The 8671-nt window shown below is 36.7% G+C and overlaps 1 long non-coding RNA gene across 1 annotated transcript; it reads right to left on the reverse strand.

Moving 5' to 3' along the window:
• Positions 1-1499: 1499 nt before the first annotated feature.
• Positions 1500-6155, reverse strand: LOC110441654. The gene is made up of 5 exons (XR_002461902.1): positions 5840-6155; positions 5288-5366; positions 4661-4770; positions 2745-2861; positions 1500-1791 (listed from the first exon to the last, which is right to left on the reverse strand). It is a non-coding gene; the product is annotated as an uncharacterized LOC110441654 (long non-coding RNA).
• Positions 6156-8671: the final 2516 nt, after the last annotated feature.

The raw sequence follows: 8671 nt of genomic DNA on the forward strand, positions 1-8671 counted from the left end.
CATATCACAGAGTAAGTTAGACTTGGAATTACACAAGAAGTCATTGTGAAAAAAGTCAAAGGTGAGCTGAAGGTCTGTTTAAAAGAAGACGGGAAGAGTATACAAATAACAGGAGACTATTTTAAAAAGATACTGTTTCTATCGGAAAGTTTACAGTGTGTTTGTGATTTGATACACTAACATGTCAGATATTACAACAGACTGTATCCGTCATACTTCATACCACATTCGACCAGCATACCAGTCCATGATTCAATGTGAGGATCGATTACAAACGTTTAAGGACAAATACGACAGATTCCAAACGAACTAAGTCATATTCAGGACATAGCGATAAATTCACCTGTTTCATGTGTGGAGTACAGTTAAGCTCCTGGACAGCCTACGATTCCGTCGAAATCGAACATAAAAGGTGGTCGACAGATTGTGTGTATTTACAAATGGTCATACCCCTACACGTCTACGGTTACACAGTATCATGCTAATTTATAATGGATATATTTGAGGAGAGACTTCATTCTTATATGAGAAACCACATTGAAGAAAATGCTTATAAGAAGATTGTGAAAAAAGCGTGAAAGATGTCATATCAAAATTGTTTGTATGCGGAGGATGTGTGGAGGGCCAAGCTAACCAGCAAGGACATGACTGTGTCATGCTTGATAGTGAAGACATAGTAGATAGATATTTTGAAGAAGCCCTGTCAACGGTCAACCATTTAGAAGTGGAGAAACTGTGGCGTCAATTTACTATTCAATCCTGTATTCCTTCACACGTGTTGCAACATTTAATGGAAGATGAGTGTTTCCGCTCTAAAGAATATGCCAAACAACATTTCAGTGGGAACATTCTAAAGTTTATAAAGAAAACAGACAGTGCCAGACTGAGACTCTTTGCATGAAGAGCACATCAACCACTGAAATGGAGGATATACAGACAACTATCGAGAAAATGGACTCTTTATTTAATTTTGTGTATGCCTTTTACTTATATCAACAATCATTACAAAATGATGTTATAAGACATTTTATAGAGGAAGTGAACAGGTGGAAAATTCCAAACGAAATGAGAAACAATTATATTACAAATGTGTCTAGCTTAGAATGGAGAAATACAGAATTGAAAAAACTATGGAGAAGAAAAAAGATTGATGAAATGATTCAATCTATGTCTCGTGTAGAGAGTCGCTTTATAAAACCGTAACGTTTATCATTTTTGTTCATTTACGTGGAGACTTTTAAGACAACAGCTTAAGTATGTATTCGCTAACCAATGTATTTTAAATGTTAACTGATTGTATATATCTTGTCTTTATTATATTGTAAGCATGAACATTTTATCAGTATGTATATTTAAATCATTAAATTGTGTGTAAACGAGCATGCTTTCTATTATACTTTTATATTTTAACATTTTCTGAACGTCACATGTATATTACGTTACAGAAAATGTTGACGCAGCAAGAAAAACAGAGAGTGGATGACATTTATTATAATTTTAATAACGGTGGAACATTCTTAAATCCAACAAAAGTACATCAAATATTAAAATCACAAGGATTTTACTCTCCATGTTTATATAAGATCAGACGATACATTCAAAGTCTTGACGACTACAGTCTGCAAAAACCCGTAAAACGTTCATTTAAGCGTGCACGTGTAGAAGTTGGAGAACCGTTCGAGCAATATGACACCGATTTATTGGACATGACGTCACTTGCCAAACATAACTCAGGTGTACGATTTTTGTTGATGGTCATCGATGTGTTAAGCCGTTTTCTCTGGGTCGAACCTATTAAAACAAGAAAACAGCAATAGAGGTATTAGAAACCCTTAAGAAAATAGTCGAGAGAGGTAGAATCCCAAAGAAAATTCATTCAGACTAGGTTCAAACGCTGGTGTCTTGATAATGACATTCATTATTTTACTACACAAAACGAAATTCATGCTCCCATGGTAGAGCAAGTCAATAGGACATTTAAGACCATGATATTTCGCTACTTTACAAAATTAAGAACCTATAGATACATAGACAATCTACAGAAATTGGTTGATTCTTATAATGCTACACCTCACCGCTCCCTCAATGGAACAGCTCAAAAAGATGTAAATGACAACAATCAAGCAGATCTTGTTGCTTTCATGTACTTGAGAAAAAAAGAAACTTAAAAATAAAAAAAGACACTTAAAACGAAAAAAACCAATCCCTACAAATTCAAGATAGGAAATTTAGTTCGCATTTCACATACGAAACAGCTGTTTAAGCGTGCCTATCAACAACAATGGTCTTCAGAGATATTCAAGATACACAAAAGAGTTCTAATGCAGGAAATACCACTGTACCAATTGATAGAATTTTTAGATGATACCATCAAAGGAAATTTGTATCAGTCAGAATTACAACGAGTTGAAAAAGATGATTTTTTTATAGTTTCTAGAGAAAAAAATACGCAAACGTAGTAGAGGAGGTCAGCTCGAGTGGTTTGTCCAATTCGAAGGATAGCCCTCTAAATATAATCAATGGATTCCCGAGAAAGACATCAAAGACATGACAGAAAGCTAACATGACGCACTACGTGATCATTAACAGTAACAAGAATCTCGACTACTTCCCCGACAACAAACCATACCATTTTCGCTGTCAACTAAAATCACCCATTACTCTGAATGGTACATGGAATGTGGTACTCGTTGACATATGTGTAACGACAAGTAATACAAAGTCGAGAGAATATTTATACATACATTGCGGTATTGTTGGAGAATCCATAATCGACGGTGAGAAGCAGAATCTACTTCGAATGGTGAAAGCTCAGAAAGTTGCAAGCTGGAGCCAAACACTTGACACCCCTCAGTACGTTCCTGTAAAAAAGTCAGAAATCAGAGATATAGAAATATCTATTAAAGACAGTGACGGTAACTTTGCTTCATTCTTGAAGAAACCATCAACGATTACACTTCAGTTTAAAGCCTACCCATTTTACAGATGAATGTTTCTAACTTATACGTGCCCAATGTGGGTAAGTGGCTACAATATTATCGAAAGGTTACGGATGGTAAGATCAATCCTTATACAGATATGCAAGATGTAAAACAAAGGGGAGGAGGTATATCAGGTAATACGGCTGAATTCATCATTCCCATCGACAAGTATAGCAGTGACGGAGAGAAAGCCTTACCGATACGGAACCTTGATGTTAACATGGTATCACCATCACAACAAATAGTAGATCAAGCCAAGTCAGAGTTAAAAAGGAAGAGAAAATCGACACCGTCTCATTCTAGTAGGAAACGTCAAAGAATACAGACCTCTCAGAGAAAACCACCAAGGAAAGTCAAACCTAAAACAGGAAAACAGTTTAAGAGACGTAAACCTATGCATAAGCGAAAGCTCACACAGAAACGTAAGCCTACACAGAAACGGAAGCCTACACAGAAACGTAAGAAATCTACTAAGAATCACTTACTATCATCATGGCTACAATAAACAAAGACTTTTTCAGAGAAGCTCAACCTTCACAACTGGAACTTTTTGAATTACCACCAACACAGACAGCCGTTGAAAACGTATACTATCAAGACGTACTACCAATATCACAAATGACTGGAGATTCGCCCATAGAATTCGTCGTTTCCGGTCAGAATGGTATGGAATACATCGACATGAATAATTTGCTAGTGTATGCTAAAATAAAGATAAAAAAGGCGGATGGAACTGCCATAAGCTCTACTGAAGACGTGGGACCTGTTCATTTTTTGTTACCTGCTCTGTTTTCACAAGTAGATGTCACGCTTCAAGGAAGGACTGTGATATCTACTACTGCTAACTATGCATACAAGGCATACATTCAGACATTATTAAAATATGGAAACGATGCTTAAACATCACAGTTAACAACACAGTTATGGCATAAAGATACTGATGGAGAGATGAACGATACAGATGTGAGAACGGGTAATAATTTAGCTTTACTAAAAAGGGCCGAATTATTCGAAGGTGGCAAAGTTGTCGATTTGGAAGGCCCCATATTTCATGACCTATTCAGAATGGATAGATATTTACTCAATCAAGTAAACGTAAATGTGAAGATGTACAGATCAAAGCCAGAGTTTTGCTTACTTTCTGGCGAACAAAACCCTTACTACAAGATCGAGTTTGAAGATATTAGACTACGCATCGCTAAAGTCAAAGTGACCCCTGCCGTCATCTATCCCCAAAGTCAAGCCATAGCAACAACTACTGCAAAATATCCATTTACAGAAAGTGTACTAAACAATGTCACTCTTGCCGCTGGAGGAACCAGTTTTACATATGATAACATATTTCAAGGAATGAGGCCAAATTAAGTAACTGTTGGGTTTGTCGATGCAACCGCCATCACGGGAGCATACAATCAAAACCCATGGTTCTTCCAACCATTCAATGTAACATCCATTGGTCTCCATGTGGACGGAATACCCGTAGGAGGTAACATCATAAAACCAGATTACGATGCTACCACTGGTCAGACCACCATTCCAGTCCTAAGGAACATGTTTAAAACAACTGGAATATGGTTATCCGATTGTGGATTAGATATCGCCAGGCAAAACATGTCAAATGGTTATTCGTTATACACATTTAATTTGGAGCCTATTTTTCAAGGGAATCAATATCTTACCTTACTAAAACAAGGAAACGTCAGACTGGAAGTCACATTTGGAAGAACACTATCCAAAACAATCAGCTGCATCGTTTATGCTGAGTATCCTGGCTATTTTGAAATCAACGCTGCAAGATAGATTTTAAAGCCATGAACACCAACCAACTTCGTTGCGTCATCAATTGTGATTTTATCATGAAAGAACTTAACATAGGTGTATATGCACATGATCGCATACCGATACATATAGAACAATTCCCCACTGGATTTATTGTCAATACCGACGAAAGCCACCAACCGGGACGAAATTGGGTGGCCTATTTTATGGAATCATCAACAACAAAAGAATTTTTTGACAGTTATGGCCATTCACCAAAATACTTTTCACTTCCAAAATGTACAGCTTTTAATGTAACACGATTACAGAGTGCTAGATCTAATGTGTGTGGACAATATTGTTTATTTTATTTACTTAATAGATGTAGAAATGTATCTCTTAACTCTATAGTTAATGTATTTAGTGATGATTATACGCATACCGATGAATTTGTATATGATTATATCTTTTCCGTTTTGTTTTCAAACTGGTGATGGATATCAATCATGTTGTCAAGAATATTAATAAAACATTGAACTTTCACTTACCTGTTTTCATTTTGAATCATGTCACAGACAAGTCTGGTTCCCATCATCTGTCCTGCCACAATACAGTTAGCAGGTAGCTCTGGAAGTGGTAAAACATTTCTGATGAAACACATATTAGAGAATGCCGATGGTTTGTTTAGTCAACCTACGGCTAAGATTATGATCTGTTACGATACTTGGCAACCTATGTTTGATGAACTCAAACGTAATATCAAAGAAATTACCTTCGTTAAAGGGATCTTAGACGAAACACAGTTTGAAGAATGGACTTCTGTTACAGATAAACACAAGATAATCGTACTAGACGACTGTTTGATAGAAGGATATAATTCCATACACCTCATGAAAATGTTTTGCATAGGGTCACATCACCGAAATGTAACTGTCATATTTTTAGTACAGAATGTATTTCAGAAGGGGAAGGTCATGCGCACTTTAAGTTTAAACACTCATTACTTTATCCTGTTTAGAAATTATAGAGATCAAGCACAAATCGAGACGTTGGGAAGACAAATGTTTCCCAGACGGCTAGAATATTTTAGACAGAGTTACCTGTCTGCCGTTTCTAAAAGATATGGATATCTTTTTGTCGACGTCAGTCCACACGGTCCACAGTTGAATATTGTTGAATATTGTGGATGGTCCGACAGAACTTCCCCCACTTCGCACTAGGATATTGCCCGGAGAGGATCCAATCATCTATGAAGCAAAAAAATGAATTATTTTCTCGACTTTATGCTTTCTGCACCTCAACATCAGCAAACGATTATCATAAACACGCTTACTAGAGAACAATTACAATTATTAACGGAAATCATATATAATACAGTCATGGATAACATACCGATGTCTGAAGCAGATAAAAAGACTGTATCTAAACAGAAACTCGCCATTCGAAAAGTGTTAGCTAAAAATATAACACCAAAGGAGAGGAGAAGGCGATTCACCGCTTTACTTGGAGTTTTACCAACATTTATCAACACCTATCAACAATGGCAAGAGAACTCGTCTTTATAACAAAGACTTAATATGACAAATTAATCGAAGATGATAACATCCCTGATAAAAACGAAAAACAGACGCAAAACGAAGAACATACAAATCACAATCTAAAATCTACCGACACTAAAGAAATTAATCAAACAGACCAACAAAAAGCTGATGAGGATGGAGAAATCAGACCGGATAAGCAACAGAAGGGAGGGAAGTTAGCAGTAGAAGATACAACGGAACGTTTTCTGAATAATTTACAGAAACCAATCAAGCGTAAATGGTTATCGTTTAAGAACTTATTCTTTCTTCAACTTTACATCACATCTATAAATAGACACAATGTATCGATGTCCAGCCTACTATGACTGTGTATATGGATACAAGCACTGACCACACAATTGCATCATGCCTATATACACCCTCTTTAAACATTACACCATTTCTCTAAGGTGTATATAACTACAGGTGTCGACAACATCAGCTCATAGTGTAATCGGCTACCATGGCTGAACTACCATCTATAGAGCAGCTATTGCGAGACTTCCCCGACGATGTTGTAGCGGAACAATTACGAAAGCTAAAAAAGACACTCGGAGAAGACAAAGAAAACCAACCACCTCCTAAAAAAGTACGATTGGCCGACTCTGAGGACTACCAATGTCACGTTTGTAATAAACGTATAAGAAGATTGGACAATTTCAAGAGACATTTGGCAGGTCACGAGAAACCATTCCCATGTTCACATTGCAATACTTCATTTCCTAGAAAAGACAGTTTAAATCGACATATTCTAAAGAATCATCAAGGCTGCAGAACTATTTGATCCGAAAAACTGAAGAAAAGGCCTATCGGAGACTACTGAAAAATCTGCTGTGTCTCTCATATGCATACATTATAAAACCTAAAATAACAGAACTATTCGTATGTTTAGGCTGTGAGAATCGTCGAGCTGGTCAACAGGAACATGAATGTCTGATGTATTCCGGTGCTGTTGTTATATACTTACATTTTGACGAGGCATTGACCGTTGCAAATCATTCGGAAGTGGAAAAGACTTGGTGTAAGTTTGCCATTCAATCTTGTATACCTTCAGACACATTACAATGTTTGATGCAAGACGAGAGTTTAAGAGACGAGAACTACGTGAAACAAAGATATAGCGAAATGATAAAGAAATACGTAGAGAAAATCAGTGAAGTTCAAGCATATTTATTCATCTGACTAATAGATAGTATACGTAAAATACAATATGAGCGATGATCAGTATGTGGAAATTGACGTTGATGGTGATCAGCTTTCCGTAATCGTTGAAGAATACGAGAGACGATGTAGATACATTTGTCCCATCTGTGTATGTTATTGTGAAAACTACTCTGACAGAGGTGAGAAACGATAGTGAAACACATATTGAAAGAGTATCCGAAAGATACTTGGATGTAATGGTGATCTTACGGTAGACAAACAATAAAGTAACACTATAGGAAAGAATATTAGCAACGTAACTATTCATTCTACTTATAGATGAACACTGGTACCACTCGTCCAGTTCACCTACACATGACGACCTGTACCGATCGGTGGTTAACATTTGCTCAGTGGAGATGTAAACTTTGCCAGAGTCCTTATCAGTTAGCCTGTGACGGGTTTTTCTACGAGAGTATCAGCGATTACGTGACTTGTTACAAGTGTGGGAAAACATTGAAATATTGGAACCATAAAAACATTTCTATAGAATGCATCCACCTAGTAAAAACATCAAGATACCATCATGGGAATGAATGCTACTTTAGATGCGCCGGAAGTCGTCAGTATGGACAACTTATTGAAATTGATGTATGCAAACCACGTCAGAGAAATCATTAGTGAAAGACAATGTGATGTGAAGATAGCCTGTATTCATGTAGATGACATCAGAGTGATTCTCGACTTTATTCGAGAGACTGTTCGTTTTAAAGTTCAGAGATGAGTTAGAAACGCTTTCATATCACAATTATGTAATGCCGAATGGAGAGCGAATGAACTCAAAACATAAATATGGAGAGAGAAAGTCTGTAAAATAGTGACATCCATGACTCGTGTAGAACACTAATTTCATAAAACATTACAATAAAAGACTACATATAACTATATTGTCTGTATTATCATTGAATATGTTGACCGAGGAAGAGAGACGACTTATAGATAAGGTGTATTACAATTTCGAGAACGGAGGTAGTTTTATGAGTCCAACGAAAGTTCATCAAATTTTGAAATCCCAAGGATTCGCTTCACCAGGTCTATATAAGGTTAGAAGATATATTCAAAGCTTGGACGATTATAGCTTACAAAAACCAGTCAAGCGTTCGTTCAAGAGAGCACGAGTGGAAGTCTCCGGTCCTTACGAGGAATTTC

The sequence above is a fragment of the Mizuhopecten yessoensis genome, unplaced genomic scaffold (genome assembly GCF_002113885.1).
Source record: "Mizuhopecten yessoensis strain PY_sf001 unplaced genomic scaffold, ASM211388v2 scaffold716085, whole genome shotgun sequence".
Taxonomy (NCBI): Eukaryota; Metazoa; Mollusca; class Bivalvia; order Pectinida; family Pectinidae; genus Mizuhopecten; species Mizuhopecten yessoensis.